Source organism: Hyaena hyaena, unplaced genomic scaffold (assembly GCF_003009895.1).
Source record: "Hyaena hyaena isolate Hyena2069 unplaced genomic scaffold, ASM300989v1 scaffold_1268, whole genome shotgun sequence".
Taxonomy (NCBI): domain Eukaryota; kingdom Metazoa; phylum Chordata; class Mammalia; order Carnivora; family Hyaenidae; genus Hyaena; species Hyaena hyaena.
In genome coordinates, this window is record NW_024081901.1 from 274,585 (window position 1) to 287,830 (window position 13,246).

Genomic DNA, 13,246 nt, shown 5'->3' on the forward strand with positions numbered 1-13,246 from the left:
ACAAATTGGTTCCTGTATTTTTTTTTTCACATTTCTGTAATGGTTGCTTATGAAACAATTTAAAGCTACTACATAGGAAAACATCATGACTATACTTTTCTAAACTGTCCAGGGAATATAATAGTACTTGCAAAGGCAGTTTTAGCCAGAATATTATGATAATCTTAACAGTTGACAGGTGTGATTTGCTCCTATTTTGTCATGGTTATTTTGAATGGGAGAAGATGTGCCATTAGAAAAGTTCTGCCAGCTAATTAGCACATTAGATGTTCCATCAGCCTTGCTGGCTTCCTGCAAATAGTATGGTTCAGTATATTCAGGTTTATTTGGCATAAAGAAATGGAGGTGCCAGGCACCTGGGTGGCTTAGTCAGTTAAGTGTCTGACTCTGGATTTTGACTCCGGGCATGATCTCATGGTTGGTGAGTTTGAGCCCCACATCAGGCTCCGTGCTGATACTGTGGAGTCCGCTTGGGATTCTGCCTCTCCCCTTCCTTCCAAAAATAAATAAATAAACTTTAATTTAAAAAAAATGGAGGTGACTTTTACATTTGAACTGGTTTAGGTAAAAATATATGTTACAATGTACTATGATCTGAATGTTACAATGTTCCCCCCCTCCAACAAATTCATGTGTTGAAAATGTAATGCCAGGGGCGCCTGGGTGGCTTAGTCGGTTAAGCGTCCGACTTTCGCTTAGGTCATGATCTCACGGTTCGTGGGTTCGAGCCCCGCGTCGGGCTCTGTGTTGACTGCCAGCTCAGAGCCTGGAGCCTGTTTCGGTCTGTGACTCCCTCTCTCTGACCCTCCCCTGCTCACGCTGTCTCTCTCTCTCTCTCCTAGAAATAAATAAAACATAAAAAAAAAAAATAAAAAAAAAAAAAGAAAATGTAATGCCCAATGTGATGGTATTAGAAGAATACCATCTTCTCCCAAAAAAAGCAGAGCCTTTGGGAGGGGTTTAGGTAAGAAGGGCAGAGCCTGCACAATGTTATTATGTTCTAATAAAGGAAGCCACAGAGAGCTAGCTTGCCACTTCTGCCCAACTTACAATAATAAAATTACGACTGGAGAAGGCCCTCACCTAGCCATGCTGGCATCCTGATCTCAGACTGTTTCAGCCTCGAGAACGTGACAAAAAAGTTTCTGTGTTTTATTTTTAACTAAAACACTTAACAATTTTATTTTCACATTTCACAGTATAAATGAAAAGCACTTTTTTTTTTTTTTGTCCCTCTACTCCCCTGCCAAAACAAGTCTGTTTTTGATAGGCAGAGGAAGCAAGTCTTCCTCAGCATTCTGTTAGTAAACACCCAGAGTCACAGCACCATGATCTCTTGGTGAAGTAGAACAAGCAATATAAAATAGACTTAAAGAGGCTCTCTTTCTCCTTATCTGCATGATTGAGTCCTTCCTGGCCAAGTAGGCACCATTATGAGATGGAGGGAGGCCTCATCACTGGGGACCCAGGTGTCATTAACACCTGGCTTCCTAGAGGTGGCCTCATTCCAGGAGCAGCTCCCACTGGCATCATCCCAGGAGGAGGAGGGCCCATCATTGGCATCACGGGAGGGGCCCTATATAGGGTGCTGGCATCATACTAGGGTGAGGAGGACCCAGAAGACTAGAGGGAGGTGGCTTCATTGTCCCTGCAGGAGGAGGAGAAGAGAGTGGTGTATGAGGGATCTTTCCTTGTTGAAATGCAGCAGTTGTTCTGTAGATCAGGCTCTGAACATATTCTCCATCCATTTCTGACTTTGGTCTTTCACATTCTCTTTGTATTTCCTATGCTGCAGTGTGTCTTTTTCACAGATGGAAAGTCAAGGGTGAGGTGTGGGTCACAATATTACAATAAAATTTAGGCATGTGCTCTCAAATTTCTGTTTCTTCTAAGTCACCCAGTCTATGGTATTTTATAGCCTCAATGGCTAATACACAGTGTAAAAGACATTGTGAATTATGTTCAATGTAGATTTTGATTTCTTTAACTTGTATTTCATTAATTTTAATGTTTTTAATACTCCTGCCTACACCTACCAGTCCAATGTAAATGCCACAAAGTATGGTATGTCTATCAAAAAGGATCAATTTAAGTCTAGAAAATAAATAATATATTCCCATAATTACATGCTATTTTAACCATTTCCAATAAAAAAGGGAAATGCCTCATTATTGCACTGTATAACATAATAAGTGCTTTGTACAAAAGATGTTTCTAAATGATTTGATGTGGGATACTAAAGTGGGTTTATAGTAGATCAACATTGCAATTTTTGAAGTATATAATTTTGTTCTTGTCAGGGAAAAAGTTGTAAGAGACAAAAAAAAAGATCACTTCTAGTTCTCTATGTCTAGGTTCTCAGTATTTTATTCTAAACACTATAGGCAAAAATAAATACATCTTTACTGGCACTATGAATTAAATATTCTTGTTAATGTTTAATTTTCAAAATAAGCAAATCAATCCAGGAATATTGGTCTACTAGAATTATTTAACAAATTGTAACGTAGACAGATGTGGAAAACTGGACTTGGGAGGGGAGATGAGATACACAAAAACCAAAATAATAGAAAAAGTCTTCAATGAGTTTATACAGCTCAGTAGTCCTTTCCCCTTTTGTCTCCATTACAGGGAAGTTTCCACGGAGTAGCAATTACAGAGATTATATTCCTCCTCCCTCACTTTTCTGTGGTTGACTCATTTCCCATGCTTAGAAACATTCAGAGACCTCCTTCATCTTTAATGAGGAAATCTTTACCTGAATTAACCTATCACAAGCTCTGTCATTAAATGAGACTTTTATATTCACATGCTACACACCCACAGGTTCATAAATATCTTAACCAGCTCTGGCTATTCAAAACATTATAGCCAACATCAATCTCTGCACCAGTGCTTTGCATTTCATTTCCCATCTATACTTTCAGAAACTGTCACTATCCTTTATCTTTTATACTTAACTTTTCTTTTTCAAGTGGAATTATTTTCCCACTAATTAAAAAAAATATATTTTTTTGTTTGTGCCCATTAAAAATCAAACAACACATGAATAAAAGTCTCTTAGCTTACCACCTACCCCTATCACTACCATCTTATCTCCTTCCTAAGAACCAAATAAATTTTAAGAATTATCATTTTTATTTTTTCAGAATTTCATTGTCTCAGTATATCCCACTCCCACTTAACTAATACTATTGCAGTCTAGTCCCTGCCCATTCTCTGCCCTGGTACAGCACTCAGTGGAGTCACCTGTGACCTCTCTGCAGCTTCTCTTGATGGCTGAAATATTCAGTATTTCAGAATAACTTGAAACTGATGGTCACCCTTTCCTTGAAAACTACCCTTCCTGAGTTTTCATGTTAGGGCTTCCCCTTCCTTTTCCTTCTGAATTTTTATCCATTCCTTCTCTCTTCTTTGCATATTAACTCAGCACAGCTCCTTTTTTTTTTTTTTTTTTTTTTTTTTTGAGAGAGAGAGAGAGAGAGAGGCATGGAGGGAAGGAAAGAGGGAATATCAAGCAGGCTCCACACTGTCAGGACAGAGCCAGATGTAGGGCTCTAACTCACAAACTGAAACCGTGACCTGAGCTGAAATCAAGAGTCAGATGCTTAATGACTGAGCCACCCAGGTGCCCCATCCTGGGTTTTTTCTTTAACATTATTTTTCATTCACTATTCCCTTGGTGGTTTGATCCATTTCCAGTGCTCTGACTACCATCTATATGGAAATGAAAGATGGACTTGTTATCTTTCTCTTCCAATTCCACTCCTTCCATTGTTACTTAGAATGGCACCATCCATTGGCATAAGGCAAAAGAACAAGATCAAGCCTGATACCCTTTTCTCTTTCCTTTGTCACCCTTTATTCAGTGTTTTAAGAAGTCCTGCCAAAATTTCTTCATAAGTATTACATGAACTTGCCCCTTTATTCTCCATCTCCACCATAATTACTACCACCCTATCCAAGCTACCATGATCTTTTGCCTAGATGAGGCCATTGTGTCCTACCTACATTCACTCAGCCTTTCTTCAGTTCTTTATACTGCAAATGTTAATTTGATTATGTTGTCGTGGCACTTAAAATCTTTTGATAATTTCCTACTGTTCTTTTTTTTAATGTTTATTCATTTTTGAGAGAGAGAGAGAGAGAGAGAGGTAAAAGATCTGAAGCAGACTCTGTGCTGACAGCCCCTGATATGCAGCTCAAACTCATAAACCATGAGACCATGACCTGAGCTGAAGTCAGACACTTAACCAACTGAGCCACCCAGGTGCCCTTCCCATTTGTTCTTTGGATAAAGAAAATCTCTTATATGACTTGTAAGACCCTACATGGTCTGTAACATGTTTCTTTACCCCATTCGCAATGCACTCTTCAATCCTTTGTATTCAATCTACTTTCCCCAAATACCTCTTTATTTATTTTTATTCTCAAATTGCAATTCAAACATTGCTTTCTCAATGTAGCCTTTTCTACATGATAACAGTCATCCCATGATGGACTGTTAGAATCCTGATAACTCTTGTTTTTAACACTTTCTCCAGTTATAACTTTGCATTTTTATCAGTGGTTATTAAATATCTACCTTGCTAGGCAGTATTAGTTCCATCAGAAAAGACATTAAAATTTTTGTTCTTTATTATATAATTAATATTCAAGAAGTAATTTACCATAAGACATAATGAATGCTCCCTTATATTAGTTTCCAGCTCCTTCCTGGAGAGTTTAAAACTCCATACTCCATTCCACTTTTATAATCCTGCTTTTGACCCTCTGGTCCTGGCATTTGCTTCTTGTTCTCTCTCATTCTTGAATCTAAGCATCCTTCTAAGGATTTGATTGGATTTGTCCTCGCCACTCTATTCTAAGAAATTGTAGACTAGATAGTGCACCTAATCTACTACAGTTAAGAATTGTGGACAGAACTTTGTAGCTACTTAAAGCTGCCATTCTCCTTTTCCCATAGGAAAATCTTGCATACATGCCTTTTACTTAGTTTACTTCAAATCTAGACTTTTGCTCAACGAGATTTTTGAATGTATTGGTTTTCTCTTTATGTATTCCTTTTATTGTTCCCTTTAATTATAGGTACTGCTTATTGTTCCCTTTAATTATAGGTACTGCTTAGTCTTTGTAGTCCTTTGAATTTTCTTTATTTCTTATCCTTCTGATAACTCATCTATAGTTACAGCTTTGATTTTAGCAGCTTTATTAAGATATAATTCACATACCCATATAATTCACCATTTAAAGCATATACAATTCAGTATCTTTTAGCACATTTACAGGATGCATATTCATTGTCACAATCATTTATATAAAGTTTTCATTACCCAAAAATTAAGCCATGCATTCCCCAGCTATCACCATATAATGTCTCACCTCTTTCTTGAAGCTCTAGGCAACCACTAATCTACTCCCTGTTTTTATAGGTTTGCCTATTCTGGACATTTCTTTTGGGATCACACAATATGTAGTTCTTTGTGACTGGCTTTGTAGTCATGATTTTAAGCAACATCACCATGATATTTCTCAATAATTTATTTCTAGACCCAAATCCTCTCTGAATTCCAATAATGAATTAACAAATTTGTGGTCTATAGAAATCATTCTTACCTCAGCATAATCTACCTAATGTAGGACTGGTAACTTTACTTGTCAGCTACTTTGCTTGCCTTTATTCCTTATTTTTGTCAATGCACCTGACATCACAGGAACTGTTTGTCTCTTCCAAACCTCATGCTTACTGTAACCCTATCTATTCAGCATAGCGCATGCAGGGGTTTATGTCCTTTTTAATGATTGAGTGATTGAATGGTACATCAGTTACCTTCTGTTAAATGCCATAACAATTGTCAAGGCCTTCACTTCTTCAGGCATGCTTCTGAGGCTTTTTCTACCCCAATAATATGGAGCCTCCAATTTGTTCTTAAAATACCAGTTTCCTATTTAGCATGTAGTTGAGTTTTTTCTTGGAAAGCAGACTTGTGCAATTTAAAGAATATAGGGATTAATGTCACAGTGTCCAGATCTAGGTCCTAATTTAATTATTTTCCTGCTTTGTGATTATAGATAAGTTATTTAGATTTTTTTTTTTTTTGGACTCAAGTTCCTTATCTGTAAACTGGAATAGATGACTTTAGTATTGTCTGTCCCACAGGAGATTGAATATTTTGGAGTACCTACCATGGTACCTAGTATATTGCAGGTACTCACAAATATTGGTGGCAAAGTATAATCAAATGTGATTGTGTGTTATAAAATACTCATTTTAAAAGATTAGTTTATGAATTTAATTAAAGATGTCTCAAGCTCTGAGAAACAAACAAAAGGTGTAAACCATTTTCTAGGAACAAGAAATTTTGTAACTCGGCTTAATACAAAATTGGAAGGTACACTTTCATTAAAATGCAGTGGTTCAGGGGAAACAATTCAGTGTTTTCAATGTTGGAGTGTGTTTTTTAATGAGTTTTGATAAGATAGTTTTATTACTTGTCTTTGTACAGCCTGGCTCTAGAAGCTGGACTACTCTTAACAAGGGTGGTCCTGTGAATGGAGAGGATTTAGAGCTTCTCTCAGGGCCAAGTAAGGCAACAGGACCTGCCCTTCTTCTGTGTTGCTGCTGTTACACCTGCTGAAACCCTCTGGCAGCTGAGTTCTCTGCAGAAGCAGCCAGGATCCTTGGGCACTTGTAGACTGCTAGAATTACTTCATCCCTCCAAGCTCCCTTATCAGCAGCAGAAACTATAACTCATAGGGAATAATGAGCAATTGTAGTTCTCTTGGACTAGATCCCTTCCTTTTTCCTAAAGGGTATGGAAAGGGGTTATATATGAGTCTATGCTAACTGTGCAAAAAAGTCACTCACTTTGAGGTAAAGAATTGCTCTGGAAGTAAGAATTTAGTTTTAAGCACACCAACAGGCTCTCAGTGGCTTAAATTATTGAAATATTCTTCTGGATCCCTTTAATAGAGCTCTATAATCAGGTCTTTATATATTCTTAAAATCTATTTGCCACTTTATTTTGATGTTAACCATCTGATCCAGCACGAACCATCGCTTTGATGACTCTTATATTTAACTTTTTCTTTCTTGCCTTTTTACTTTTTTTCTTTACACAGGAATGCTTTTATTTTTTTGACATATAATTGACATATAACATATTAGTTTCATATATACACCATGATTCAGTATTTGTATATACTGTGGAATGATCACTACAATAAATCTAGTTAAAATTTGTCACTGTAGTTATAAAATATATTTTTTCTTGTGATGAGGAGTGTTATGATCTGCTCTTTTAGCAACTTTCAAATATGCAATATAGTATTATTAACTATAGTCATCATGGTATACATTGCATCTTCATGATTATTTTATAAGTGGAAGTTTATACTTTCGGACTGTCTTCACACATTTCAGCCTACCCCCACCTCTGGCAGTCCATCCCGTGACCCACATACAGGGAATATTTTCCCCCATTCCTCTGACGATACAGGTTTACAATCTGTATTTTAAAAAACTCTGCAGAATTTATACTCAGCACCATACCCCTTTGGCACTGGCTTTCTTTCCCAACGAGATTACAAAACTCACAATAGTTTTTCTACCTGTTTGTCCCACCAGTATCTACCACATTATAAACATAGAGTGTAGTCAATACCTGTTTTTGTACAGATAAACAGATGATTGCTATAAATAGCTGAGAAAAACATATACCATTAGGAACAACTCTTAGAAGGTTAATTCAAGCAATTTTACTAAACTTCTTTAAAAAGAACTTAATTTTAAAACCAGAAACAGAAAAAAACACCTAAAGAACAATGAAACAGTTTATCAGTTAATTGAATTCTGAAATTAATCATTTCTGTATGCATGCGATATCTCTGTTTCTAGTCTAAGTTCAAGTATGAATGCCAATGTTGAATTCAAATAGAGCTTTGGTGAATGAGTAACTAACTCAAGGTCAGCAACAGGCTAAACATGCTGCTTGTCTGCTTCCCAGTCAGTACTGTGGAATTTACAGGTATAGCTAAAAGGTCATTGTGATACCTCATAATTTGCATTATTAAGCCTTCAGGGAATATGATCCTATATTGTGCCATCTCCTGGATTGATTATGTTTTTAAAGCAATGAGATATTATGACCTTGAGAAACCAACTCCTGAAGCCTAGAAGAATGGCATGACACCAATGACATTGAGCATCCTTCCATAACACTGACAGGTTTAAAGCGATATTTAGGTGACAGAAACCTACACAGAGATAGATATGACTTTCATTTACTGGATGCTCTTAATTTAAATCAATTAATATTGATTAATTTGTCTTGTATCTGATTAAATGGTTTTCTCTCCACTTAGATGATATCATTTTACTAGTGTGTGTGTGTGTGTGTGTGTGTGTGTGTGTGTCCTGATGGTAATATGGTGACTCCATATTACCTCCATGTCTGTCTGTGGTAATGATGTTGAGACCTGTAGTCTCCACTCACCCCCTAGCTCAATATTGTGGATGTTTTACAAAAGTAGAAAGTTTCCCCTCACAAAATCTGACTGCAGACCTCACTTGAGGAATTTTCTTAACCTGGTGATTGAATACAAGACTGTTTTTGTTTGCTTTATTTAAGCAAAATATTCTGAAACACTGATATGGTCAATGTTGAATTTTTAAATTCATTTTTATTTTATGTTGAATGTGATAAATTATAAAACTATTAATTTAAGTATAAAAATGTATTCATTATTTTGTCTTGAAGGTACACACCAGACATTCTAAATCAGTCACATTATTATCTACTTAAAAAGCAAATCATGATCACATTGTTCTACACACTCTGATCCTTACCCAGGAGTTGTCTATGAAAGCCAGGTCAGTTGTCCTATGCATACAAATTTCAAAAGCTATCCTGGGTGAGGAACAGAGAACATTAGATCTTTTCCATTTATATATAAGAAAGAGATAGCCAATCCTTTATCCTGACATGGAATAGAAAGAATTCTAGATTTTTACTCTAACCTTTTGAGACACAAATGCATCTTCCTGAGAGTCCTATAAACCATGGGTGTCTTCTACTTTAGAACCTACATCTATTTCCAGGTTCTAGCTTTATCCTTTTTGAAATGTAAACAGAGAGACAATGGTTCTTCTCACCTTGGGGCTTAACCTAGGGACCTAATTCAGAGCACTGGCACTCGTAGGTCAGAGCAATTAACTATAGATCTAATTCTCGTGGTGTGTGAAGAGTAAAATGTTTCTAGGGGAATTGAAAGCATACATTCACTACCTTATGTTATAAACTTTCCATGCCTTAGGAGATTATGGCTTTTCACAGGAGCACTGAGAAATATAGGGTTTTTTTTTTATCTCTTCACAGGCTAGATTCAAAGATAAGTGGTTTCCAGTATTTTACTTGATTTCACCAGAAGTTTGCATGATAGCTATCACTGTGATACTTTTTAAAGGTGAGGAAAATGAGACTCAGTAAGTTTAAACAATTTACCCAAGAAGCTAGAAGAAGTTATTGGTTTGGTGAAAACAAACTCTGCCTTTTCCAAGCCCATCCTCTTTACACTGTACCGAATTAAAGTTAAGGAGAACAATTTCAAAGAATCTCTTGAACAAAGATTTCTTTGACAAATAAAACTGATTTCATTTTATTCATTACTTTCCCTTTTAGAAATTTAAAAACCCAAGGAAATATGAATCTACATTGGTACCTGGGGTTTGAGTCAAACCTAGAAGAATAACAACAACATGAAACTTGTCTTGTAATTTTCAAAGGATAATTTAATAAATATCTGATATCAGTGGCACCTGGGTGGCTCAGTCGGTTAAGCGTCCAACTTCAGCTCAGGTCATGATCTCACAGTTTGTGAGTTCAAGCCCCGCATAGGGCTCTGTGCTGACAGCTAGCTCAGAGACTGAAGCCTTCTTCAGATTCTGTGTCTCCCTCTCTCTCTGACCCTCCTCTGCTCATGCTATCTCTCTCTCTCTCAGAAATAAATAGAAATTTTAAAATAATAAAAAAATAAATATCTGATATCAGAAAGAGGAACTTTCTAAAAACTAAAACAACTACAATGTGTTATTTGGTGGCTCTAGTTACTTCCTCAAATGGACACATCTTCTCTATCTTTTTAATGTCTTTCTGTTTTTCCAAGTTAACATGAGGAGACCTATTCTTAGTAGTGAGATAAATACTTCTAAGACATTATACAATAGAATGTCATAGATCTGAGAGAAGTTTTCCACATATCTTGATCCTAAGGATAGAACTTAAATAAAAGAAACATGCAAAAGCTGAATTCTAGGTATTATTACTATACTAAGTGTGCTTTTTCATCCTGAAGTCAAATGTAAGGCAAGAAATAATATCTTTCTTCTCGAAATAAAGAATTCCTATAGACTGAGCAGAGCAGATCAACCAGCAAACTCCTTATTTCCATAGTACACATTCCTCATTCCACAAGACGAAAGAAATTGATCATATTAAGTCAAAGCCAAACACAACAAAACATAGTGGTTTTATAAGATATGGTTGATATTTCCTTTGTGTTTATAAAAATGGGGAAAAATAAAATATTCATACACTAGTAACTTTTCCAATTTAATTTTCCATAATCTTAGAAAAATTATGAACAAATGACTTGTAATTGATAATCTTCAGAATATAATTTTATATTTTAATTGTAAGTAATAGGAAAACAGTTGTGGAAAGTCAAATGACTAACAGTTGATTCAAGGACTCATTTGAAAAATAAGGGAAAGAACAGTATGATCCAAATTGGAATTTAAATTTTTTTTAATTGGACATGATTTTTGGGAGGAGGGACAGGCAAAAAATATGGATATGTGTATATTTTATTGATCTCTCTTTAGTAAATTACACCTGGTAGGGAAAAAATTAAAAACATATACATCTAAGGTTCTAAAATATGTATTTGTAAAGCACTTACCAAGACTGTTTTTAGAAAATGCTACAAATTAGAAACAGCTGAGAGAGTTGTGTGACCAGGGAAATATAGGAATATGTATTTCTCTTCCAGATATGGTAATACTGTATCTAGGCACTTTCCAAATCTACTTTATTGTGAACCTTTAGATCACACAAAGCCTCTTCAGGGTTCTATGCCTTAGAACTTCTAATTACAAGAGTCTGCCTGATTTTTATTCCTCAGGTTTAAGTACTTAGATACACATCCACTTTCCATTATCAAAGAGTATATTTAGTTGATTCATCATTTTCAAGTTTTGTATTTTAGGTTGGAAGTGCCTGGACATCATGCATTTTCTATTATGTGCTATGTAGTGCTACACAAACCCAGTGGGACTAAGCTGTGATTTGCAGAAAGAAGTGTTGAAAGAAGTTTTTGGGAATACGAGACCTAGGACATCAGACCTGAATGAAACGTGTTTAAGCAATTCACTTAAAACAATTTCTCCCTCGGAAATATTCTACAGAAGTATACACTAAAGGGAATAGGGTCCATTAAATGTTAAATGTTAAATATATATTGCCCTTTGTCCTTGACCTTAGGAAAATCAATATGTCACATTGACAGGTTTGACTAGCTAAGCATAACATTAAGAGATTTAAAAACGTTAGCACGCATCTGCAAAAGAATGAAACTAGATCACTTTCTTACACCATACACAAAAATAAATTCAAAACAAATTAAAAACTTAAATGTGAGACCTGAAACCATAAAAATCCTCAAAGGAAACACAGGCAGTAACTTCATTCACATCAGGAATAGCAACTTTTTTCTAGATAGGGCCCCTGAGGCAAGGGAAATGAAAACAAAAATAAACTATTGAAACTACATCAAAATAAAAAGCCTCTGCACAACAAAGGAAACAATTAACAAAACTAAAAGGCAACCTATGAATGAGAGAAGATATTTGCAAATGGCATATCCAGTAAAGGGTTAGTATCCAAAATATAAAGAACTTCTAAAACTCAACACCCTAAGAAACAAATAATCTAATTAAAAATGGGCAGAAGACATGAAGACATTTATCCAAAGAAGACATACAGATGTCAACAGACACATGAAAAGATGCTCATTATCACTTAGTATTAGGGAGATGCAATCAAAACTACAATAAGATATCTCCTTATACTTGTCACTCTAGCTAAAATCAACAACATAAGAAATAACAAGTGTTGGAGATAATGTAGAAAAAAAGGAGCTCTCTTGCACTGTTGGTGGAAATGCAAATTGATGAGGCCATTGTGGAAAACAGTATGGAGGCTTCTCAAAAAGTTAAAAATAGAACTACCCTATGATCCAGCAATTGTACTAGTGGGTATTTAACCCCCCCCAAAAAAAAGCCCCCAAAAACCCCCACAAAAACTAATTCAAAGGCATACATGCACCCCTATGTTTATTGCAGCATTATTTGCAATAGCTAAAGTGTCTATTGATAGATGAATGTATAAATAAATACACACACACACTCACACACATATACATGCAATGGAATACTTCTCAGCCATAAAAAAGGAATGGGATCTTACCATTTGCAATGACATGAATGATGCTGGAGAGTATTATGCTAAGCAAAATAAGGCAGTCAGAGAAAGGCAAATGCCATATAATTTCACTCATATGTGGAATTAAAAAAAAAACAAGAAAAGGGGAAAAAAAGATAGAAACCAAGAAACAGACTCTTAACTCTAGAGAACAAACTGATCTTTACCAGAGCGGAGGGGAGGGAAGGGGAGTGAAATAGTTGATGAGGATTAAGGAATACACTTGTCAAGATGAGCACTGGTAATATATGGAATTGTTGAAACACTGTATTGTGTACCTGAAACTAATATAATACTATATGTTAATGAGCTGTAATTAAAATAAAAAACTGAAAACAATAGAAAGCATAAAAACAATGTTAGCATGCATCAGTGCATGTCAGTAGAACCATATTTAAAATAACATGCAACAAGTATATAATAAATATCACTTAAAGCAGAAGGTTGAAAATGCTTAACATCCTATAGTAATACAACTTGTAAATGATTTATTCACTAACTATACTAAATAAAGAACTTGAAACTTTTTCACTTTCTCCAAATGAACAATATCACTACAAGACACTAAGTTATCCCAATTATAACTTGTTTAATTTAACAACTTAAAGCAAATGAAATTAGGAAATAAAAGAAAGGAACACCTCTTCCAAATATGAGTTAAGATAGATAAAACAGACATCAGGGGATCTCATGTGGGTGTTTTTACA

The 13,246-nt window shown here is 35.4% G+C and overlaps 1 pseudogene; it reads right to left on the reverse strand.

Moving 5' to 3' along the window:
- Positions 1–1,390: 1,390 nt before the first annotated feature.
- LOC120224845 lies at positions 1,391–1,865 on the reverse strand (annotated as a pseudogene).
- Between the last annotated feature and the right edge of the window lie 11,381 nt (positions 1,866–13,246).